Below are 26,346 nucleotides of genomic sequence, written 5' to 3' on the forward strand. Positions count from 1 at the left end.
ATGGAAAAAATATGACCAAATGTAATCCCCAGTAGAAATGCTCCTTATATCTGCCTTTTTCAAGAAACATTTTTACTGGTGTAACATTAGCTAATTCTTGGAGTTCTCAAGTCTGCCTACGAAAGTATTAACAAAAGCATTTTAGAAAATATGACACACAGCATAGCTCAAGACTCTGCATAAAACTGCAGATGACAGCCTTTTTAAAATTATTATTAATTTATTGGAAAAAAACAGGGCACTTCATTTTCACCAGGGGTCTGCTCTGGTGTCCTTTAGTGTAACTTAACAAATAAAATCACAGGAAGAGAAAAGGCAGCAAAATGCATACACAGATGGTAAGCTAGGAAGTTTTTAACTTCGCCATAAAACTGATATCGCCACAGCAAATCAATACTGAAACTTCAGTCCGAATGCCAACCAGCCCTGTCAGACTTAATTTCTTGTATTTTTGTTTTGCAACTTGCAGGAAGCTGTGCAGTCTGAATAACTAAATTAGGCATCTGCCTTCTCAGAGTTAACGGTACAATTCAGGAGGTCACTCCAGCCACACTCTTCAGGCCCACATTCAGGCTCCTTCCATACAAGAGCATCACTGCAGCTGCAGAAGGCAGTTACGTGCATCACTCATAGTGTGGCAGGAAATTGGTCACAGCGTGGTGCACATTTCTCCTTGTTGTTATCATTATTTTCATTCACAGGAACAATTTAATAACCAACAAAGGAAGAAACTGCCATAAGCATTAGGCTGTTTTGTCTAGGATCCTGGCTCCAAGCCTTGGATTTTTGTCACTGGGTGATATGATAACATTAGCAAATAATCATGATAATGCTAATATGATAAACAATATCAGAAGACAAAAGGAACATGATGTCTACTCTAACAGCTCCTTGACTATTATTTTGTCTTTTTCTCACTTATATTAGGGCACACCACTGATTATCTGCTTTCCTGTATGAGTCACATCACAAATTATATCATTTATCCTTTCAGGGGGTTGAAATTATATAATAAACCTTGGAGAGCAAAGCTTGCCTGACACCCTAAGGTAATCTGAAGTGCCTGGTGGTATAATTGTCTGCCTGTTGGCTGCTCTGCTTACAAGGCATTTAAAGCAAAGAACAACAATATGTCTGACTGCATTTTTTGCTCCATTTATACTCATCTCATTCTTTCATACCTCTGCATCTGGCACTTTCCCTCACTTTCTTTTGTCTACCTTTCCACTGCCTCCTTGCCCTTCCCTTACCCAGCTTCCTTCCTTCCTTCTTCAGTTTCCAGTGGTAAATGAATCCTTTCTTTTTCACAGAATCACAGAATTTTCCTAAACTTGAGGCTGAAATCATGTCCACAAAACCCTTTAAAAATTATTTGGGCTCTTTTAATTATATGGGGTATTCTACAGGTTTTAACCAAGAACTATAATATGAAGTGCACACAAGAATGAGCTGGGCACAGTGTCCAAGTGAGCATGGAGCCATCCAGCAGATCTAATCAAACACACAACCAAATCAAACAGAAACCGCAGAAAATATGCAAGAATGTATTGAAACATCAGCTATGCATCATCATCTTCCCCCTATCCCCATCATCTGGTCCACAGATTTGAGTCACAAAAATGTTTGGTGAATGTCATATAACCTTCATCTGAACCTGCCAACTCATCAACTTTTTATTGCATTTGTGTCTTGAATATAATTAACACATTTTATATTTTTAAGTTCAATGATTTGTAAACATTTATGATTCAAATACTTTGGATTACCTCTTTTTTATAAAAGTTCTGTGTTGCTAAGGCAGAAGATAGATCTGTCTTCAGTATACCATCCTGGTACACCACCATGAAGGGTTCTAAGGAAGCCAGGTTATAAAAAGTTGGTTTGGAACTACACACACAGTTTCTACATGTTATGCTTCCAGGTTACACCAGATGGGGGGGTTTATTTCTAACAGCACTAAATTTTTGGATGCAAAGTGCTACGCACACCTTATGCATACAATTCTTTACACATTTTTTCTTTGACTAACTGCATTTTGCAATTGTTGCGAAATCATCAAATATCGTTCCATCACACGCTGACATTGGTGAAAACTTGTTTTCCAAAATGCGGGCAGAATTTACGTTGTTCAGTTCTGACATACATGCTATAATGTGTCAAAAGTCATAAAAATGATCCAATAAAAAAATGGATTCAACAAGACTCTACTATGATTAGCTGATACCACAAACCTAGGCATTTTAAGATTTTAAAAATTAAGTCAAGGTTAATTAGCTGTTGCGCCGTCTGCTTCATTAAATTCAGTTTGATATATAATGTCTATCAAGGCTGTATTTTAGCAATATTTTCCCACAATATCTCAGTGATGAAAGAAGTTGCCACATAAAAAAAGTGTTCTTCTTTAGCACTTCATGTACTACATGTTACGGCATGACCTCAACTTTTACTATTCACTCCTTATTCTGCAAATAATAGATAATTATACATTATATAAAACTATAATCATTGTTAATTTGTCATTTTCAAAGAGCTACCTGGAAAACAGAGCTACCTGTGAAATGGATTTGTTGTTACACAACTTCTTTTTAAAAAGACTCTCTGTACAATCACCAATATATGTAAACTTACATTTTTCTATTTAAAAATAGGCAAAAACATAGAGTTCATTTCCAAGACTGGCAGGGGAGAAACTCCTTTCCTAGCCTGTTTCATAAATGCACCATAAATATTCTTTTTTGTTTCAGTATTTGTATACTTCCACTAGCACTTAATGCAGTGATTCCACATGAGATTTTTCAGTTTTGTCCATGACTCACAAAATTGGCAAAAATACTAGAAATCCATAATCTTGGGTAGCTACTCAGACCTGTCGTCCACAGGCATTTTTTCTGCCTCTGGGGTATCACGAGGCAGAGGAACGATAATAGCATGGTCGGTTGGGAACCCTTTACCCCCATCCCCGAAGCCTCTGTTCTCGGATTGTGACACACAAGTCTTCGAGCTGTGGGTTACATCAGGGACGGCCCAAGGAGTTTGAGCTAATTTAACTGTGACGAGTGGAAATAACAGGAGCAAGAAAATCAGGGAAGTGAAGGACACCGCTATGTCTAGCAACCAAAGGATTTTGTTGCTCTCAGCTCACAAATTGTCACCCACTAAGTGCCTCAAGAAACTCAGTTTGCACCAGAAATGATGCTAGAGGCGAAGGGCTCCAAGACCTGCAAGGCACTATGGAGCCAAACATCCCTCACAAGTTTTAAGGAGAGATGGAAAACTTAGAAAGTGGGGTCATGATTTTTCAGGTATTTGAAGGCCTGGGCTATGTTAGCAAGAGTGGAGAACGGAAATGTTTTTCTCTTAATTAGATTCTGAACCAATACTTGCACCATCCCAGCAAAACGGCAACTGGGCTACAGTTCAGTAAACAGAAAACACCAAAATGCTGATGTGTAGTACCTCCAAGTGCCTATTAAAAGTTGCATAGCCTACACGTGCCATTACACATTACAGACATTTTATACAGTATCACTCGCTGGAATAATGGTGGTCTTGCTTTTCTTTCCAAAAGTGAAAGGTGTAATTCTAGCGCTTTTTTGTGAAATTCTTTGAAATAATGACTATTGGTTCAAATCATATCTGGAGGAACAATCTGACTTGTCTGCGTTTCCACATATTTATGGTTTACATTCAGCTCTTAAAATGTGGTTCCAAACTACCAAACCCACAACAGCTGTTTTCAGAAACTAACATTTCTTATCGTTCGGTATCAAGCATTAGAGCCCATTAGAGTATGGAAGGAATGCCACAAATGAGCCAGGTTCCTAGAGTCCTAGGAGATTTGTTTCAATTTCTAATCAAACTGGTTCCCAGACTTAATTCAATCAGCCTTTATTTTTCCTACATGTTGGCAGGAAAAGGACTTTTTTTTTTTTCCAGAAGCAATTACTGTAAATATAAATGGCTGAGCACTCAAGCAGTATATTAACAATTCTAAATCCTTTTTTTCTGCTCTTGATCATAAAAACCCCTTCCTTCCAAGCAACAGTAATGCCCCTCTTTATAGCATAAAAAGTATAAAGACAGACCATCTGGATTAGCATGCCTGCCTTTTTCATACTTATGCAGATTCAAGGTGACCCCTTCCAATGTTTCAGACTCCAGTAAGAAATAACTGGAGACTTCTTACAGCTTATCTTATGCCCAGGATCTTTTGAAGAGCATCAGATGTATTAGACATGATGGAAGAAGAGGAAGGAGGGGGAATGAAATGAATTGAAACTGTGTAACTACCCATGTTTATTTCAAGCTCACTTGAACGAAATTTGTCCTGTTAGAGGATAGTGACTTCCCATATTACAATCAACAAGGGAACCAAGTAGGTAAGTAGTACTGGCTTTCGGTGCTAAAAGCAGCGTACTCCTGCTTTAAATGTTAATCATGTGGTGACATGACACGCTTAAGTGTTGAAAAGACAGCACCCCACGATAATGAAAAGTGACATACTGCAAGGGGAACCTATTTGCAGCTGGGGAAAGGATTACGCTTGTATAATGGGCTTCCCAGATAAAACAGCATAGGCAGTTTGAGCCCTATAAATATATATACATGCATTCAGAAAGAATGGGATAGAAAAATAAGGGAGTATAGGCCAAACTCTACAAGAGCACAGAAGCTGGTTTCTAGTTCTTGAATTGAAAACAAACTATAGTAAATGTATAACTATGATCACAGCCAATGTCGTAGATGATCTCTTCAGTTCTGGCGACAAACTTACAAATGGTTTAGTACTTTCACGCTGTGTCAATCACCAGTTTATATATGCACAGCAGATTGGTTAATCACATTCACAACCAATAAGCAGCATTGATTACCTGAGAGGGAGGAGGTATATCTAAGATACTCAAACAACTTCTACAAGGCAAGTCTTTCTCCTGTACTTCAGATGCACCAGACTAAAGGGCTGGGAGTGTCAGCAGTCCCTGGCAGAGAAAAAGAGGATGGTTACTAAAAGGTAGCTGCTTTCAGTTTGCAGCACCTCTACAGAGAACCCTTTTCTATGCACCACGTAGCATTTAGGAACATAGGCTGTGGTTACATTTCCTTTTCTCGCTGTCATTTTCATGGGTAGCCTCAGAACACCACCACACACACTCCCCATATGCAGTGCAAGGTGGCAGGAACATCCCTTTTACAGGAAATTCCCTATTATCCTAGATTAATGGTGTGTGTTTTAAAATAAGGTAAGGTCACTCCTTCATAATCCACATTGAAAGAATATTGACGCTATAATGCAAAACCACACAGGCGAAGAAATATAAAGACTAGAAAAGAATGGACAGGCATTACCGCTTCTGGGATGTCAGGTGGCGTTGAATATGTATCAGAGAGGCAGATCTCTGCATTCCTTCCCCTTCGTAAATTCACAGAACAGTGCTCTCCTCCCTTCAGCACAGCTTTTAGTTCAGAGATTAGTCCTGTGGAGTTTCATACCCAATGAAAATACTGGGTGTCAAAGAGACTAGAAGAACATGTCAGGACCATGCCATCTGCAGTAAAAGAAAAAAAAACCACCACAGCATTATATTTATACTTATATTACGATCTTTATTTCAGTCATTTGGTTTCATTATATTTTATGAAAACACCCTACTTTTTAAGAAATTTTTGCTTATTTATTAACACCTAGCTACATTGTTTTCCTTTCATTACACTTCATTACATGAAAAAAAGGCTATGATGCTTACCTCTACTTAATTTAATAAAATGTCTCCTTTACTGTAGACCTTTAATTTGCTGACATTGCTACAGCTTACTCATGTTTCCTTCTTATTTATTCAAGCCAATTTCTATAACATTTCCTTATTCCAGATTTTCATTCTATTTTATCAACATAAAGGCAAGGCTTCATATTTTAAGCAGAACATTTTGTATTTACATGATTTTTTTAAAGGTCTAATTAGACATTTTAACAATGTCTAGTTGTTAGGCAACAATGTACAGTCAGGACTGATTACAAAGGAAGCTCCTAGATCACAAAGGTCCCGGTGCTTTTGAATGGTTTCTCCGCATTTTTGTCCATGCATGCTGCTGGATGTATAAAGGGTGACATCACTCATCTGCATTATCGTGATGTACTTTCATCAAAGTACTGATTAGAATCTAAAAGTTCTCAAATAGCAGTAGGATTTAGTAATTTGTAATCAGATACATAAGAGTGAACAAAAGGAAGTATCAGTGCCTTCAAAGGCAGTTTGTGACCTTCTTGTGCAGGTTCTGGAATAACTTTCTCTGTTGATTTTAAATTGTACCTGAATGGCAATATTAGCAAAGCAGCTAGACATATACTACAGGTGAAGGAAGGTTTTCCAGCTACTGTGTAATTACATTTTAATATTTTACCATGTATTTAGGAATATATAGTACACAAGAAGGAAGAAAGACACGAGCAGCTTAGTATGGTGAGACTGTCAGACTTAATTTGTTGTGGCTAGAATTTCTAGCTGTGATTGTCTGTTTTCATATGGGCCTGCTGCTCCATTGCTTCTGGTTTTTAATTATTCTGAGTCTGTGCAAGCTTGTCATTGAGCAGTAATGAGGTCCACAGTGTGCATGTGTTGGATGCTATGTCAAAAATTTAATGATAGCTAACATTAGACATCTGTAGTGGGTATGAACCTTCTCCCTCTAAGGGCATGTAGAAGGTTGCAAGCTACATCATGATATGAAACAAGCCAAGCATTTTATTTTCATTTCCATCAAAAAGAAACCCATTTCAATAGCCTATTTGTCTCCCTTTAGACTGATTCTTCTATCTGCATAAAATGTCAATAAATCATTCCATACTTGATTATTCAAGGGTAGAGCATATCCCAAAGAAAGTTTACAGTTTCAAGTCAAGACATCTTTGTCAATGACCTCAAGGCTCTTGCAGATCCCAGGTGGAACACAGCTCACTAGTTCAGTTCTCACTTTCAGCCTCCCAGGCAATACCTGTTACTTCCAGTTGTATTATTAAGTTACTGCTTTGCTTACAAAATGCAGATACGTTTAGATGATAGGCAGGGGTCTTTACTCCCATCCAGCAAAGCCTGTCTCTCTGTTTTGAAGCTATTGATGGCATATTTGGGTGCAGATACTCAGTCACCACCTCCTGCAGCAAGATCCAAGTGCAGCAACAAGCACCTGCAAGAGTCTCAGGACTCCATCCCACGTGGGGGCCTGCTGAGACCCCACTCAGCAGGACAGAGCTGCTTCAGACTGTTCAAAATTGCGCTCAGCTGCAACATCCTCCCAAGAGCTGTTTCAGCAGTTGGGGCTTGCCAGAGTTCACAAATGGTTTAAGTAACCCTCCTGCCTGGCCTCAGCTACGTCCCGGGCATGCTCTCCCCGTGAAAGGCAGAGCGAGAGGGTGCTGCGGAGGCCAGGCTCCTGTAGCTCGGCGGTACCAAGGAATTCCCTCATGCACCAGCGGTGCAGAGGCAATGGATGCAAGCCAGGGATCTGGCTCAGAAACTGCTTATTTTAGATAGCGGTTCGCCCCACACACCCCGCTTTCATTAAATGAAAATTACCATGTGTTAGATAACATTAAACTATCAGTGAGAAGGAACAGTGGGAAGCATTTCCTTCAGCTGACTGGATACCCAGCACTTTTCTTAGGTTTTAAAAGTTACGTTTCAAACAGCTTCCCTCAAAATGCATAAACGTCCATTCGTGCAGCTCAGGGGATGAAAAGCTCCTGCCTATTCCAGGAATATAGTTACTTGTCTGCACATACATGAATTTTGGAACCACAACTGATTTCATCTATTTCCAAAGACTGAGTTCACACTGCATTATAACAGATCATTTCAGTAGGTCAGAGAAAACAAGATCTAAGGATCTAGAAGAAAGTTCCCTAATGGGGGCTCTCTGAATCTGCTGCTGTTGTTTTCTGCTGCAGCCTTGTTTTTCAGAGCTCCGCCAGCACCAGCAGCTTCCACTCACAGAAGGGTCAGCAATTTTCTTTACTTTTTATTACTATTATTATTATTCGGGCTGTTCTTACAAAGCACACAGTTGCCATTCTGTACCCCACATTCTGCCTTTGTTCATTGTCACTGACAACAAGGAGACTGAAAGGGGTGTAAATGAATGTATAAGCTGCCCCCCCCCCCCTTTTGTTTCCTGAAATCCAGCCAAAATCATCGCGTTTCATACATCCTGAATAAAATCATAAATCCTTCCCCATGGGGAGCAGAGTGTTCCCCTTGAAAGCTGGCTGGTGGTTGCAAACCGCTTAAGGAATATAGGCCAGGTTTCTAAGGCTCACACTAAAACTCAAACTGAGGCATGTCCAAGTTTTTTCTAATACATAACTTTTGCTTCCTTTTCGCTGAAAACAATATTTTGCATATTTAAAAAATAATATTCCCCTCTGAATTTGTGTACTTAAAATGTATATGGCTGAGCTGCCAGATGCTATAAATTGTCCCGGCTCAACTGGACATAAGGAATTTATTCCGCCTTTCGCAAGGGGAGGATGTGACCGTTAAGTGCAAAATTTCAAACCCTTTTTTATATGCAGCTTTACTTATACTAAGAAGTTGTTGGAGATTAGTTGAGTCTGACCTTTATGATACATTAAAAAGCTTTTGCCTTACTTTGCAAAGAGTTTCGTATTCAATCTTCACCATATAGATAATGTAAGAATGCACTTAAGTTCCCACGCTACTCCGCTATGGATATCAAGTGTTACGTATTACTGCCTTGTAAATATATTGTTTACACTGCAGGATAACATCATAGTCTAAGCACCTAAGCCAGCATTTTCACTTCTATAAACATACTCTAAGGTGCCTAATTTTGTTCTGACACACCCACCTTTTCCATTACCGTTCCCAGGTTCCTATGAGAGTCTCCAGTACACTTACTTCTCTTTCAGTGCAAAGTTCTTAACATACATGACACATGAAAAACAAAAATAATAATTTGCAATTCTTTAACACAGTGAGTAGTGGTAAAGTATTCTAAGCCGAGCATGCCAAGTCTCTGTTCCAGCCAATAAACAGACTGTCTCTTTACAGCCTCAGTGCAAAGAAATATTTTTTTTTCCCCACAATTATCATTATTAATCTTCTCCTGGATGGTGTAGCCCACAGTATATTTATATGTTAATGAAAGTAAATTTCAAGAGGGAGAACACTTGGATAAAACATCCTTAGGCTTTTAGGTATTCTTGAGGGAAATCATGTAAATAAATGAGCATTTTTTTATATACATATACACATGAATTTTTCCCAGAAAAGAGAGAGACAGCTACTTCACTGAAATTCTGGTAATAATCCTCAAATATTATCTGAAAGTAATGATCTATCATAGACCATAAGATAAGTGAAGTCCAGTAAATAAGCAGTTCTTGCCAGAAGTCAGCATGTTTTTCCAAAACTTCTACTTGCTGGATTTTGACTGATTCAGTACAGCAGGTTCATTAAGTCATTAAACCCCTTCTGTGCATTATAGATCATCTACTGTTCCTGGCACCCACCGGCACTGTGTGCACACCAGGACATTCCTGTCTCTTTAACCAGGAATATCTGTTTCCTTTTCAGCTTGCAATGAAAAATCAGCAGCAATAGCACACTCTTCTGGGTTCACGTTCATCAATGAATTATGCCAGGCATCTCGTTCAGGTACAGAATTTTCTTTTAAACTAGGGGGACTTTGTCCTTTTCTGTGTTTTACCTTCTTTTTCTTCTTCTCCATTAATTGGATGAGAAGTAAAATGCTGAAACACTGTAGAATCTACCTTATTAAAATTCAAAATTATAATTCAAAAATACCCTATCATCTTACATATTAGGACCTTGAGTTTGTGTTACAGTATTTCACGGGAATAGATTTAGCATGTTTAGGATCAGGAAATTGCAGAAGTGGTTTAAAGTCACTGTATACCAACCCTAAAACTCTACCAGAGGCAGGAAGGTCAGGCTTAAATTATTTGACCTATTTCAGTATTCTAATAAGCCCTGGACAATGGCCTTTCCTGCTGAGGATTTTCCAGCTTCTGCCATGGGTCTCAATTAAACAAACATCAGCCAACCTCTGACCTCAGTGTGCATCTTTAACGATCGCATTATTTGCCCATCCATAAAGCAGACAACAGTTGTCACGGGAACTTGGATAAGGGGCCAAAGAGAAAACTGCGAGACTGGTGTTAGGCAAGCACCAAGCAGTTTTTCTAACCAGCAAAAGACTCCTTGTAAAAGAAACACAGTCTGAAGAACACCACAGACCTCAACTATCTTCCATGCTTTCTGCTGTTACAAAATCTTTATCTTCTCAGTGACAATCTCTCAAAAAGCACTTTTCCCGCATAATTTAGGGAGTTGCCTGGGCTTGTACATATCAGAAGCTACTAGCCTAATTCAATTAAACTAGTCCTATCCTTTCAGGAAGTCAACAGAGATAAAATTGAAAAAAAAAAATTAAAAAGCGCTCATCACGGCTATGAACAGAAGGAGTAGAAGCAGCCAAAGTACAAGTACATATTCTCTTCCCACCTGGGTCTCAAAAAGAAATTGCAATTACTTGTTACGTCACAGTACTCCCTAATCATCTGCAGCCACAAGGAGCCATAGGAAAACAAACTGCAATTTTTAGTAGCATTCACAGAAGTCATGCGATAGACGTAGTTGTTCCTGCTCATGAAAATTCTTCAGAATGCTCCTTTTGTAATTTGAGATGGAAATGCTTATCACTGATCCCTCTTCCCCTCGTAAGCCCCCTCCCTCATTCAACACCTCACCTCAGAATAGTTCTAATCGATTAAAAGGAAATAAAGCCTCAAGTCTTCCTCACAAGATTGCATCAACTTATTAGACTTGTTTTGGGAACCCTTACCCATTAGGCTTGTTCTGAGAACTCTTCTTCATGAGCTATGTACTCAGATGCTCCTTCCTCTTTCCGAAGGCACTGGTGCATCTTTAGCTCATATCTAAGACTGCTGGAGAACTGCCACCATGCAACTTTCTGTGCACAAGTATGCTTAAAAAAGCATCGGCAATATGCTTTTGCCAAAAGTAGAACAGTCTTTGAGACCTTAAACACATCTGCACTGCAATGAAGGCTCAGAAGTCCTATCCCAGATTTTCCATTAAATACTACATTGTGCTTCTTTGCTTAAATTAGGAAAGTCTCAGCCCTTTCCCTCTCCCCAGTTTTTCCCAGCAATGCACAGGCAGTGCACTGCTCTGGGACAGCCACCTCATGCCACCACAGCTGTCCTGGGAAGCATCAGAGACCATGAGAGGCTCCATACCAGAATAGGGTAGAAAGGAGGGGAGGGAGGAAGGCAGGGTCTGCATCTGTGCCTATTCTCAACACAGCAGCCCAAGAGAAGGGACGGCTTTATGAACTTCCATGTCCCCAAAGCCTGAGCCAGGCACATTACACCCTGTAGGCTGTCCAATTTCTAAAGCCAAAAATGAAGCAGGACTTCCCTTCCCTTTACTCTTGCATTCCACAGCAATGCCCAGTGGCTGCCTGCAACTTGCTCATTCCAACAAATATCATCTCTGATTAAACTGTATAATATGGTAACGAGCATTTGAAGGGCAAAGGCATAATTCTCAGAGGTATTATAGCCCTTGTGCTCTGTGAAGGAAGGGAAAATGATTGTGGTAATCCTTCATTATGGTGAAATGCGATGTCTGGTTTAAAAAGTATTTTACACTCTCTTTTCCTGTCTCTCTATTTGCAACATCTCTGTGGTGAATTTCTGAAGTGAATGGGAGGGTGGTTTTATTGCTTCCTAGCCATAAATGAGGAAGCAAAGTCATTTTTTAAAAGCAATTACCTGTAAAACACAGTGTCAGCGATTAGAACTTTTTTTCCTTTATTTACTAAGGGAAGTTGAAATCATTTGCTATAAACATAGTCTCTTTCACTGTGGAAATATAAGTTGCATGTCAGGGTCATTTTCTGTCAGCCACAAGGGCTCTGCAGAATGAAAGCAAAGATTTCTTGTTTTTGCTTAATTATGGCAAAACTGCCAATAGCATAAAATGACCCTAGCACTGGTATGCAAACAACCTGGAATAAAGCAAGCAATTGGAAGATTACAAGAGTAAGCCTGGACGGTGAGCAACACACCGAGCCTTAAAGGAAGTGCCACGGCAGTGTATTTTGCCTTCAAGCTACACATTCTGCACACATCAACTACTCAACAAGAGATAAGAGATTAGTACATTAGATTCATACGTTGAAACAGTAAGCCTTTGGGATGAAAACTGGCTATTTTATTTCATGTTTACATTACCTAGCACAAAAGGTCAATTCTCAAACATCAAATCAAAATTGAATCATATTGCACTATTTATTTGGTGTTGCTTTACCACAGCACATCTGATGGTGTCCACAGGATTGCCTCAAGACAGAAAAATCACTGCATACAACTGGCCAAGGTCAAGCTAACAGTCCCATACTCTTCACATACCCTTTGCTTACCTCTATATACATATATATTTGTACATCCGGATGTGGACATGTGTGCTTAAGACTGAATGTGAAATGAACTTCACAGGTAGGAAAGCCTCTGAGCAGGTTCCTCATCTTATATGAGGATGTAAAGGTGACAGACTCATGCTGTGTAAGGACACAGGGTCTACGGACACATGCCAAGAATCATCCTTATGTTGGAAACACAGATTTTATTCTGCAGCGAAGAACATATTGTAGCTAGCTGTAGAATATGGAAACTGTTCTCGAGGAGCCCAGTCAAGCTGAAGTAAAACTATAAAGGTCTATGTCAAATAAACATCACAGAAGTCTCCAGAGATGAAAGAACCTCTTCATTCCCATCCCAGAGAAAAAGAGATGGAAAAGGGGTAAAAGAAAGAAGGAGAAGAATACCAAGCTGGTGCTCTTCCAGAAGGAATGTGAGTCAGCAATGCCTCCTGTTAAGGTCTGTGGATTATTTACCACAGTCTAGCTAGCCCTTAAACAACAAGACAGCCTTGAAGTAGACACATGATGAATTTGCTCTCTTGAGGAGGCTACTTAAGCTACACTCTTGTGGTTTTTGAAACAAGAAGAAACACTCCAGCAAAGAAGAGTGTAAACCATATCTCAAATTTAAATATTTATATTTTCTATATATTGCACTTGAAATTCAGGCTGCATATAAACCACAGATTTTTTTGAGAGAAATTAAGTAGTTGTAGTTAGGGAAATAATGACACAGAATTTAGCTAACATTGAAAAGCTGTTTCATGTTATTGAATCTCATCTTTAAAAGACAAACTGCATGTCAGTAACTGACAGAGATTATAATGCTTAGGCTTAAGGGGAAATGAGATGATAGGGCTCTTATATTTACTCTTAAGTGAATCTGCAGCCAAGTGCTGTAAGGAAAAACACAGTAAGTCAACTCAGCATCTGCAAGATCAATATAATTCCTTAAGAGGAAAAAGTTCTCTGTTTAACTTATTTTTCTCCCACAGGGGACTGTGTCAGACTGTTGCAGGAAGCAGTAAATTGCAGAGTTTGTGGACTCTGTTCAGGCACAACAAGAAATCATTGTAACTCAAGTGATGAAGCTGAAACTACGGGAATCCAGTGGAAACTATTTTTCATGTTCTGAATTGCAGCTAGAATTGTGGCTTTAAACTGTGTCAAATAAATGACACTGCTTGAGACCCAGATCTGCGTAGCCTGAAGTACCAAGCTAAATATCCAGCCCTTACAGGCTATAATGAGTTCAAGAGTAAAAACCACTTTTTGGGGGACTAATTTGATTCCACAGAGTATTTCATGACTCCAGGAAAGCTCCTGGCTTTCTTGTTAAGAGACACCTAGTCCTGAGTAGCTGCTGAATTCACGTTTGATTGGTGTGGGTATGGCAAAGTGTTTAACTCGCTCCCAGCTTCTGCACAGTGCCTTGCAGTGCTCTTCATCCGCCCTGGAAAGTTTCTAGTTCACCTGATGAAATTCCAGAGCCTGAGTTTCAGTTAATCAGGGATGTAGGACAGGCTTGGGGCATGAGGCCTGTTACAGAACACGAAACTGTGTGAAGGTGAAAAAGAAACCTGGGCTTCAGTGCTGATCAGCAAGATATCATAACCAAGTGGTGTTGATGCTGGGAGTCAGTCCTGGGAGCCAAGCGCACATAAACAACTCACTCCAAGTTTCATCTCTGTTGGCCAACATCACAAATTGCTCAAACTTCCAGTTTCACATCTAAAAGATTTTCTGGAGTGCTGCTGATCCTCTTCAGGCCTGTATCTCCAGGTTCGCACCTACTGCTGTGTTTCCCTCACCTGTTCCCCAGTGGCTTCAAAACCCTTCCATCTCTAGAAAGGTCCATATTTTTCTAAAGACAAGCAGTCCATCGTTCATTTCTAATACATTAACTTTGAAAACAGCTGAGACCGTCCATCAAACTGGCATTTTTCTGCCCTTCTAAGCTTCCCTCTGGAAGATTTACAGACTCTGGTGACAGATATGTCACAAGCGGTGTCCAGTGACAGCAGCGACAATACTCTAAAATATGAAGAAAGAGCTAGGTTGAATGAGGTGAATTTTAGGTTAAAAATCCTTAGAGTTAGCTGCTGTAACTGGTTAGGAAACCTAATGGGGTGTAATATACCATGGAGATTTTTTCCACCTTCTCTCAGAACACAGTTTGGATTGACAGGGCTCTGTACAGCACTGTGCAGGTCAACATGCACTTTATCAGCGCTACATAATTGTTGTTAGCCCTAGAAAATAGCACGTTGCCTTCACAGAGCTTAACATACTATACAATAAGCTGCTAGGTGTCAATGCAAATTTAACATGCTGAATCAGCTAATAAGAAAATCAGATGCAGATGTAACCTATCAAAATGCTTGATTGTTTTTTTTAATCCAAAAATAAATTCAGTGATTATTCCAAGGAAACTTCATTATGTCACGTTGCAGTAGCTCACAGATATATCTCCATTTAAAACTGCATTACCACAAAGCCATTGTAATACCCTTAATTCCTACTGTAATTAATTTTAAAAGCAAACACTTCAACCCCACAGAAATGGAAAGTACTTGCTAGAGGCAGACAGAACTGGAAGCAGCAATAACATCTCCCATCCTTAACACCACATTCTAGTTTCTAGCTTTTGGGAGGGCTAGGAGAGTTCTGAGAGCAAATATGAACATGAACAGAGTTTCCATGATTGTACAGAAATTATATGCTAATTAGTTTGTGCTAACTGCAGTGCATCCATTTTAAGACAGAAACCCTCTACTGATTCATTTTACAGTATACACTACATGCGTTTTCCCTGCTAACATACTTTAATTTATGTTACTGAATCACCTAGAAGCACGTGATGGGACAGATGTGCACACAGGTCAGGCAGGGAAGAAAGCACCTCACAGACTCGGTCAACTGAAGGCGGTGGCTAACTTTAGAGAAAAATTATGCAAAGGCAAAAAGCTGGACACGTGGGTTTTCTCTCCCTTTCAGAAGAAAAACTGTTTCCAGGACTGCTGCCTGTGAAGCCACACTGGGACACAGCAAGGTATGAGAATTTAGTCTGGATGACTTTGTGGATCATGATTACAAGCCCACCCATTAAGAAGCCAAGGGTGACTAATAAGACTCGTGGAAGGCAGAGGAGCATTGGTGTTCAAGCCACAGCATCCCAAGGGTGCCCCAAAAGGTAGCCCTGCTCACCAAGCCCCACACCACCATGCCGGATGGCATGCAGATGCAAAGTAAGAGAAGGGCCATACCACAAGCTGTGGGAGAAAAGTAATAACTACGGGCAGGCAGAAAAGCACACACAAAAAAAAAAAAATAGTGAAAAAATCCTGCTCATCACATCTGCAACATCATCCTTCCCAAGGGGATCTACTGGTAACACATTAATGAAGAGGAGTTTGAAGGACACCACTGAAGTTTCTTTCTGTGTGTTTAGAGATTGCCAAGCCCACACGTAGTTAAGAAGAGCTTGTTGGACAAAACAAGATTTGGCAATAGGGCCTGGTATTATATACTGGATGGAGACATCACGATAGTGACTAGCAGACGAGTAAGGAAGGGCCTTCAGACCGAGGACAAGGAGATTGCAAAGGGACGCCGAGGGAAGGGGGATGCGCTCCAAACTATGTTCTAGGAGTGTAAACTTGGCAACCATACTCTGGGGGAGCTGCGCTAGGGAGGACTGCAGTTGTCACGGAAAAGATGCGAGGAAAAGCCTAGTCAAATATTTTAGCTGGATAAAAACTGCCCTATCATTGAGTTAATGTAAAACAGAATCTGCAAAAGTAACAGCACAAGCACAGGTCAAGCTGAAGACTGAATTCAGATTATGGGTGACAGGTTAGACCATCGCAATATGTACTGTGATCAGGAAAGGAAATAGACTCCAGCATGGAACTGAGAGAATGCATCGTTTGCTTTTTTGGTACTTTCTTTTTCCTTTTTTGAAAAAGTTAGCATGGAGTATTTGATAGCTGCTGTGAAAATTTCCTGGCATGATCTTTAGTTGCATGATGAGTGTCTAAGCTTAACTAAACCTCCTTCAGAGAAAAATTATAGATAGAGATAATGGTTAAAGCCCTGCAGAATTAGTTGATTTGATAACTTTCTGCACAGTGTCATGATTCTAATGCTCGATATCTCAGTGCTACAGGAGGTCAAAGGACTGAAAGCAGCTGCTCTCTACCTCCACATGAATGTGGAAATCCTCCCTTTGCCATAACCTTAACTTCCCAGTTCTTGCTGTGAAGCTAACTGAGCTGGCCAGAAGACAAGAATGTCTCCTCATGAAAAACACTGAGGTTTTGGCATTTGCCATTCAGACAAAAATGAGGGATTTCAAAATATTTCACCACAGGGAAAAGAATGTCTGTGAGTTACTCCAGAGCAGTACTGAATGCACTTGTCTAGTGGTGATTCAGGTCTGCTCTCCTCAATTTCTGTAGCTGACTTTCCAAAGAAAGAGGGGAAAACATCCAGATCTTCCTTTTCAATTCAGCTGTTCCTTTGAATAAAATTAAAATAGGAGGCTGACTGTTTCCTCCTCTTTTAATGAAAGGCCATTATCTGTGCATTCCTGAGATAAACTATGGGAAATATAAAGCAGGGTGATTTCTAACTCAATCAATAAGGATGAAAGATGATGAGAACCGTTTTTGCATCTAGTATACAGAACATAACATCAGCTAAAAGCTGCACAAACTGCCAAGTGACTTAATACCAGACATACTTGAAGCACAAACGGTCACCAAGTACAAATGTGTCACGTACAGCTGACAGAATTCGGGGCAGGAGCAGGACACCCATATGCCATGGTGTATCTTGTGGGTATGAATCCATGCATCACCCGTGCAGGGGATGACAGAAGCACCTCGGTCCTCCCGATTCCTCAGTGACATTACACTGGTACTTTGTAAAAATGCAGCCCAGAGACAGGACAGTTGGGATTAGCTAGGAGTATCACTAAGCTAACAGTTAACGCTATCTCTGTTGACATCCTCTATAATTGTGGTATTTAGTTCATGGTGTTGAATAGGGGCTAAAGTAAATCATGTTCTGCTTAATCTGCCTTGAGTAAACTATGGCTGGTGGGCGGGAAGAAAATTATTCTGAAATTAATTTGTAGTGTCTTATAATAAAGGTTGCTATTATCCAGCAAGGAGCGTCCCCAGGCTAGCCCTGCCCCACGCTCTGAGAGTCTGAGGAATGTGCAGGAGGAGGAGAAAGTTTTCATTTGAATAAGCCTGAATGTTTTAATGCTTTGCGTCGTCCTCCTTCCCTTGTCCCAGCCTCTCTGTTCTCACAGCAACTGAGACTGTCCAGTGAAGCTTCCTTAGTTATCTGGATATTTTTCTGGATAAATTTACCTTATGGTTAAATAGATAAGAAGTTTTCTTGTTTAAACCCGTCTTTGAAGATATCTGTAGTAAAAATGTTTCATTATACATATAACTGGCTAATTTCTGTATGCTTCTTAAGCCCAGGACATAGAAGAATATATGCCATTTTATAAGGTTATATAAAAAGTTATAAATGTCTTATGTAAGTATTTGACTTGTTCATAGTCAATGGGAACTATTTGTACACGTAAGGCAAGCAAGATTTATCCTGTAATGGATAATCCTTTCTTCATTTAATAAATAATCCTTTATTTACTTTTCCTCAGTTCTCAAAGTCAGTCTTCAGAACCTAAAAAAATAACCCGTGACCTCATTACCTTCTCCCATCATGGTGCTGGAAGCCTAGGGATGTCCAAGTTTATGTTAACATTCGGCCTTTTTTCCTCTCCTTTGAGACAGCACTTCTGATGAAGGCCGTTCACAGAACTCCATGATGTTCCATACATGATTTGAACATGGTTCTGCTTCATCCTAGGTAAAACCCAACAAATTACAAGTTTCCCATGAAAAAGCTTAGACCTGGCTCTCCCTAAACATTATATGGGGTAGCTATGAGGAGAGCTGTGTGCTACTAGAGCTACTAGTGGCCTGTGCAATGCTGAATAACACCGTTAATGTTGGCAGACCGGGGAGAATGGTGTCTGTGGTTCAGCCGACCCAAGCGGAACATGGCTCCAAACTCACACACGTACACAGAAGCTAGTTCAGAATCCCAGACAAGCAGGAGCATGGTACAGGCACAAGCGCTACCAGCAGGCCGCACCCACGCCACCAAGTACGTTCACTCACACATGCCGGCTGGTTGCTGAGCATATAACACAGGAGCCAGCCATGGCAAGACGGCGTATTGTTGCTGGTCCACTCCCTCAACTAGTATTTGGACAGAAAAGCATTGCTGAATACCAGTGACAGTCCCAGTACGGAGTCAAGGGTACAGCCCCAGGGTCCCAACTGGAAGAAGCTGACGAAAATGAAAGCTCCAGCAGCTTGCAGCCACAGGGCCAGGAAAACAGCGAAATCCTGGCAGCGGGCTGGCTCATGGGCTACCCCTTGCTCCCCACCAGCCCAAGATGGCCAAAAAATCAGGAGGGTGAAGCACACGTGGCTATGGGGGCAGCCTGTGGGGTGCACAGCAACACGCTGAGAGTAAGTCAGCGCCATTGCCTACCCTGCCTTGTCACCCTGCCCCTCAGGGGCAGGATTTGGAGGAGAAAAAAATTAATTTCAAAACAAGCACGAATTTTCGGATTAATTGGAAGAACTACCATTTGGATTTTGTGTCTCACCAGTCTATGGCTTAGTGTGACTTAAAGCCTTTCTGATTTCACACTTTGAAACCTCCCCACTGAATATCAGGTCCATTCCCTAATCAGCTCCTCCAACTTTGAGAAGTCTGCTGTAAAGGGAGAGAAATTCTGCCTGGACTAAATGATTTCCTATCCAGAAGAAAGGCTCTAAAACAAAGCAACAGCACTTTGCAATATATTGTCATAAATATTGACATGATTTATTTAAAAATGCTTATTAAAATTAGTCTCCTAATCCCACGCTGAAGCATTTAAATCAATGTCAACCTTTTCCAAAATAGCAAGTATTCAACCAGTATCCCCTGAAATATACGGTAGCTTTGGTGGCCAGCACTTTTGAATGTCAGGCTATTAATTTATGTGGCTATCTTTCAGCATCCAATTTTGCTTGACCTATATATCAAAGATGTCTTATAAAACCTGGAGCAGGAAGAGTTTTCAATTCTGGCAACAATACAGCAGTTGCTATCAATGGGGACTTGATTTAGTAATAATGTTGTTGTGAAACAGACCATAAGATGATGTTGTTTAAAATGGGACAAAATAACTCATAAGGCCCCTTTTCTTTTTGGTAAATTATGTACAGTGCTGCCCGTATTCTAGTTCCTGTAGCATGCTTCCTACCATCTGTTTTCCATTTTTCTTTAATTTCCATTCATGCCCTTTGGCCTATTCCCTGTGTTCAGAAGGAAACAGTAATTAAAGTTGACATTATCTCTGTTCTCTCTGCCTTTTCCAGACTACATAAGTTGAAGATTTTTTGTTAATGTCCTTATATGCTGGCTCATATCTTTTATTGTAAGATCAACCCTACCATTATTTTTGGAGGATCTTAAGAATTGTCACATAGCAACCAGTTACAGGCTCTCATTGACCACAGTAATGAAGAGGTTTGATTTTCATTGCATCTGATTTCCGTCATTTCATTAGCACAGGTTTCAGTAAATATCCTGGTTCTTGCTAGAGTGTAAGAATACAGAGCAATAAGACTTGCACTGTGTTTACAGCAAGCTCCTCACACTAGCAATAGCCTTACGAGGTGAAACTCAGTATGTGCATCATTTTTGCCCCACAAACTCAGAATAACTGTTTTTCTTTACAGTTACAGACAAAGAGAACATCTTATTGCTCATACCTAATTATAAACTGTATATAAAAAAGCTGTTGCCTTGATAGACTGCTCTACACTGAAAAGTACAACCCGTTTGTGTAATTCCAGACCTGCTCTTACTGAAATCAAGTTCATTTTTCAACTATAACAACCACAAGTTTTATAAGTCTGCTTTGTCCACAAATTCATAGACAGCGACTCAACAATACTAATGTCTTTGCCCATAGACTAGCTTGAACATAAAGAAATACTGGACTAAGTTGTTATTTGAACCCAGTAGTCATAGCATCTGAAGGGGCACAAGTGCATTGGTGTGCTGGGAATAAACAAAGGCAGAACCTTGCCAGCTCTGCTGCCATGGGAGCTTTCCTGTAAGGACAGACACATGCATGTCCCCTTCTCATTATGTGTATGCTATAGGACAGACAGACTTTAATTCTCCAGAATGAGAGTCATTCACATCCTAACAAAGTTAAATGAAGGCTTTCATCTCACAGATTAATTTGCCTTGGAATTGAATTTCTTAATTTTAATTTTTTTAGCCTTAGCCCTAAGATAGTGCCTTAGTACAAGGTTTGCATGTAACATAACCCCATTACCACAGGAAGTTTGAAAACAGCAAGTTACTGTCCCTTTCTCTTGCAAAATAACATTTGACTTCCAGTTAGCTTTATATTAAGCCATATTTCATGACAATGGTGTCAAAGTCCTAAAATACAGCCTTTCTTTGACACTGGAATTGTGTTATATGACCACAGCCTTGTGTTTTGTGGCTGCCTTTTGGGGAGTCATATATTTTAAATTTGACATATATATATATATAAATCACTTCTAGGGAAAGGGAAATTGTGCTGTTAAAATCATATCTATGAACTCTTCAATGACTTCCTCAGTAAATACTGGCTTACAATAGCTCCAGACAGTACATAGCCACAATACACGTCATGTATGAAATGTGTTTGCAGTACACCAAACAGTTAACAGAAAACACCTGGAGGATGCCCTCATTCCAACCTTATTAAAAGACAACTAGAAATGTAGAAGCCATGTATTAGCTCCTCAAATACAAGTTAAAGAATTATTTGCCTTCTAATTCAAACATTTCTATACACCACAAAATATTTCAGAACCCATAAAGCACCATAGAAATAATCTGAAAACTGTGAGGCAGAACACCTCTGAAAAAGAAAAAAAGAGAGAGAGAAAAATGGTGACATAAAAAAGGAGGTATGAAAATGGTATTGAAAGAACAAAAAAATAGAAAATACCGTGCTAATGCTTGCTATGTAATACTGCTGTCATTAATGGCGTGATCCTTTGGACAGAGATTTATACACGTTATATATGCCTCTGTGTGTTTTCCTATTGATTTTGTGAGTTTTCTTTGTATTTTAGATATTTTACCTTAGTATTTTAATGGTAATCTCTTATTTTCTAATACTAACTAGGGATCCTCTTAGGAATTAGTTGGGTTTAAAGCCTAAAAAAGGGGTTATAACTTTCTGTTGAAGAAATCTGCCTTCTGTAAAACAAACATCAGTCTCCCAGCTTGCCAGGAGCCAGCTTCCCAGAGCCAGCTAAAGATCTAGGCATCACTGGTGGACCAAGTCCTGTGTATCCTTCAGATGATCACTCCTTTCCATTTTTGCACCCCCCAACAACCTCCCAAACACCACAGAGAGCTAGAGCTATGACAAGAGGAGACAACTCCTTTCCTTGTTCATCATCGTCCAGATCCCAGCAAAACGGTGGCACCATCAGCAGGAGGCCCCGTACCAACAAGCAGGAGGGGCGGCTCCCTTCCCTGTTGGCTCATTCGGTGAGTTACTCCACTCCGCGCTTTCACTTCTTACCTCTCTACTTCTCCTGCTCGCTTCCTTGCTATCTTCCCTCTGCTTTTTCTTCTCACCATTTTGCTTTCTCAGTTCACTTTCTTTTTACGCATTAAGAGCTTTCCTAACGCGCTGCCAGACTGCACCCGTGAGCACACGGAAACAAGGATGCCATCACACAGCTGGCCAGAGCTGAGCTGCAGAGCAGGAACGTGTGCTCCAGACGCTTCCATATTGATTGCAGATATTTTGCTCCCAGCTGGAAAGATCCATCCGTTCCTCTAGAGCAATAGATTTGTTACTTCCCTTAATCTCACTTTCCTTTAGCAAAATTAACTTCAGGTTTGTTTGACATTAAAAAAAAAAAACAAAAACCAAAAGGAAAACAAAACCCACAATAAAACCCCAGTGGTCTCTAGCAGGTTGAACAAATCAAGCTGCATGCCATTTGTTTATTCCTCTGCACTGATTTCAGACAGATGTATATAAAAATTAGTGCATTTAAGAACAGAGACATTAGCTGTACTTTGTTCAGCTCACTGTAGCTGTTGTTGGCAGGCGTAGATAGCCTGGTAGACAACGTAGCCCTAACAACCAGCACCGGGTTTGGGACCGGAGCCTTCCCGTGTCTGATGTAAGTGCTGACTTCGGTGGAACTCCTAAGATACTCACAGCTGCACACACTAGGTGAGTATTTGCTGTGTCAAAGGCATAACTACCAAAACGAATGTAAGCAAATATTCTAAAAAAATAAACAAAATAAAATTAATATACATTTATATGGTCAATTTTCCAGTGTAGAGGTAAGGATATTATTTTGCAGTCTTCTATGTTACAGCTGGTCCTAAAGTAACTTGATATTCATTATTTGCTATTTTTGAAACTTGTCATGAAAACCTGTCAACATAAATCTTAACTCTACTTATGAAAAAGCTTCATATGTATTATGAAGCTTCTTTCTAGCTTCTGGATAGAGAGCTGAGACACAAAATTAATCTTCAATGTAGGGTATGAGGGGTTTTTTGGCTTGCTACAAAAAAGTAGTTTTTTCCAATGGATTTTTTTTGGTCCATCTCGCAAAAACCTTCTTAGAAGCCTAAAGAGAAAGATGTAACTACCGGCACCAATTTCCTTGTTTCCACATTCCCGGGTTTCCCAGTATCATATCCTCTGCATACTTCATCTTTCCTCCCACTTATTTGAGTATACAGTGAACAATGTGAAATCTCTACTCCGATTAAAGCAGAGGACTCCTTTCAAACATGAATTACTACTACACATCCTCATTCTGTATTTGACTTCTTGGAAACACAGTTTGTTTCTGCCACATTCACTGCATCCAGATCAATGAATCACCTTCTTTTTGAACATCTAAATCCAATACGTTTCCGTTCTGTAGCAATAAAGGGAAGCTGGTGGGATTTTATACGGCTGTTGATTTCACATGAGCAAAACTAAACAGCACAATCTGATTTCTCTCAGACTCCGGTACATATGTGCTTAGCTTTGACTATGTGAGTAGTTTGTACATTCTCATCAGTACATTTGCACTCTGCCAGCATTTGCATCATGCAAAATGAAAAATGTTGTAAATGAAACTCTATCCACAGTGGTAGATGCCTGGTAAGTGAAGCCAAGGCCTCTGAAGCTATTCATGCAGCACAAATATTTGCAGGACAGAGGTATTATGAGGCAGAGGAAGCAACAAGACTGGAACACCAGACTTGGAGTTCAGAGTCCTCTCCAAACTGCTGTTTACTTACGACAGGAACTTGGCATGCTCCTTAAGTTCCCTTTGTCTCAGTTCCTCTGTCCATCTCTGCAAACCCAATTAAGATCCAGAGATGAGAACCAATTTTCTAAGTGCTAAGCTCATTATTATTGCTCCTTTGGGGGAAAAACTCCCTTACTAAAGAGGATTAGGATGCCAATTGTCACTTATTAGAGCTAACAACATGCAAACTTCACAGTTTCACGTGCTTTTGCTACCTCTGTTGTTGACAAATAACCGTAGTCTCTTAAAAGGATGCACGGCCTAACTGGCTTTGAATTGAAAACCAAAACTTCCATGGGCTGTATGGCATTAAGGAGAGTGGCATGCTGACCTGAAGTGCCCAAGGCAACAACAGTTGAAAGTGTACTGATCCTCTTACCTCTGGTATCACTACCCAGTTTAGAAGGTACCAAGACTGATAGAAGCTTTGTTTGCCATGAGCGAACCTATAAATTATCTTCTGCTTCACCTTCCCTCTTAAAAGCATAAGTATTATTTTTGAACCAATTATTTCTCAAATGCCTAATCATTAGAAATGTCAGTAAAATAATAACTCGAGGGTGCTTCCTGTTAAATTTGTTAATAACCACATCCTCTGCTAATAAACACCTAGGCCTTTGGCCTCAAGTTTATTTAGCCCAGGATATGGGTATTATTACCTCATTAAGAGGAAACACCCTCAAGATATTATTTAAGTATCTCCAGAAGGAAAAACAGCTGAGTGAAAAGGATGTATAGGCCAGCTGTTTAAATTTCACTGGGTAAGGCAATTTTACAGGTAAGTCATCAAAAATTATATTTACATTACATAAAGAAATACTTATTTCTTACATTAAAGCGTGCAGTTACCTGCATGTTTACAGGAACAAGTTGAAGGCAGGGAAAGATAAGGAAAGGACCTGAATTACATTTCCTGGACACTGAGCATTTAGCAAGATGATGATAATTATTGGCTTTGATATTCTCCACCTTTGCTGTTACGTTGGAAAATGTTGGAGACACTTTGCTTTGCTTTTCCCCCTTCAGAAAAGGCAGCTTTTCAATGAAATATGACAAAGTTGTTTCTATAGCGCTGTCCATTCAATTCATGTGCTTAAATCTCAGCATGCGGGTAAGTTTTCATAGAATCCAAAGCTGGGATATTAAGCATCGTTGTATCCTTCTGAATGGAAATGAATTTATTTTAAATTCTTAGGTATGTTTACAGTACAGTTTATATCTTTAAATAGCGCAGCATCATTTTATATATTCTCCAGATAGGCACATTGTTTTAAAACAAAAAGTACCCTTTTTTTGACAGTTTTTCTATTATTTTTTTTTTTAATGATGAAAAGGTAATGAAGTTAAGTCTTCGTGTTAGATATGCTCCTCAGGAACAAAATGTTTTATATATTTTCAGTGCACATTCATTTGAAGAATTGCTTTTGCATAGTAATATTTCAGTGGAAGCAGAGACTGAGCAGGTGCTCTGACTTCACAACTCACATTTTGAAAGAAAATTTTAGAGATGATGACTGCAGTACTTAGCACTCTGTGCAAGGAAATAAAGTATAAAATTTGCAGTGTGAACCCCACTTTTAGCGAAATAAGAACCTGAGAGTCACAACTGGGAATGGAAAGCGTTACAAAACCAGATTAGTTCAAAAAGAACTGTATATGCAGTATACATCTATTTAAAACAATTGCTTTAATTCAGTGTAGGTGTATGTTCAAAAGCACATTTTAAAAATATGGTAATGACGTCCAGCATCAAAGCAGTGATTGAAAGAGGCCTGTTTCCCTGCATTATGCTCTTGCTCACAACACGAAAAGTCAAATGCACTGCCTTTCACAAAGTCCTCATTGACAAACTGACGAAGCACAGCCTAGATAAGTGACACAGAGACGGACTGAACAGTAGCTGAGCTGCTGGGCTCAAAGGGCTGTGATCAGTGGCACGCAGGACATCCAGCCAGAGGCCCGTCACCAGCAGAGATAAGATGCCACAACAATTTTATACTTGTTTGCAAATATTAAGCATTACAGTAATTATGTCCAATACTTGACTCATCCACAGTCAAAGATCAATTCTGTACTAGAACCAAAGCCATCACAGAGAACTTCTGACAACCATTTTGTCATATTTGTTATGTACAGCCACTCCACAAAGGTTTCCCTCTATAAGCAACAGAGAATGCCACTTCGTATCCACACAACTACTGCCCCTCCGTTTTCAAGTGCGGCTCACTCATAGCTCTCCAACTGGAATATTCGTTCCACTTCCTCATCAAGCATTTGGAAAACAGTTAAAATATGTAACGCCAAAATAAGCAAGGATTCCATATGTCACATCGTTGACAGAATCATGGAAACTTTACCCTTGTTTTTGTGAAGGTCTGAGGATGATTTTCACTACAAAGAAGAATATTACCATCCCAATGGC

General features: G+C 39.8%; 1 long non-coding RNA gene across 1 annotated transcript in view; it reads right to left on the reverse strand.

Annotated features, from left to right (window-relative positions):
* Window positions 1–26,346, reverse strand: part of LOC135313178 (uncharacterized) — a 158,759-nt gene that overhangs the window by 57,101 nt on the left and 75,312 nt on the right. Inside the window, exons 2-3 of the long non-coding RNA XR_010372804.1 lie at window positions 5,347–5,546; window positions 4,872–4,979 (exon numbers count right to left, since the gene is read on the reverse strand). This is a non-coding gene — a long non-coding RNA (uncharacterized LOC135313178). The remainder of the gene's footprint in view (window positions 1–4,871; window positions 4,980–5,346; window positions 5,547–26,346) is intronic.

This window comes from Phalacrocorax carbo, chromosome 4, assembly GCF_963921805.1.
Source record: "Phalacrocorax carbo chromosome 4, bPhaCar2.1, whole genome shotgun sequence".
NCBI classification, from domain to species: domain Eukaryota; kingdom Metazoa; phylum Chordata; class Aves; order Suliformes; family Phalacrocoracidae; genus Phalacrocorax; species Phalacrocorax carbo.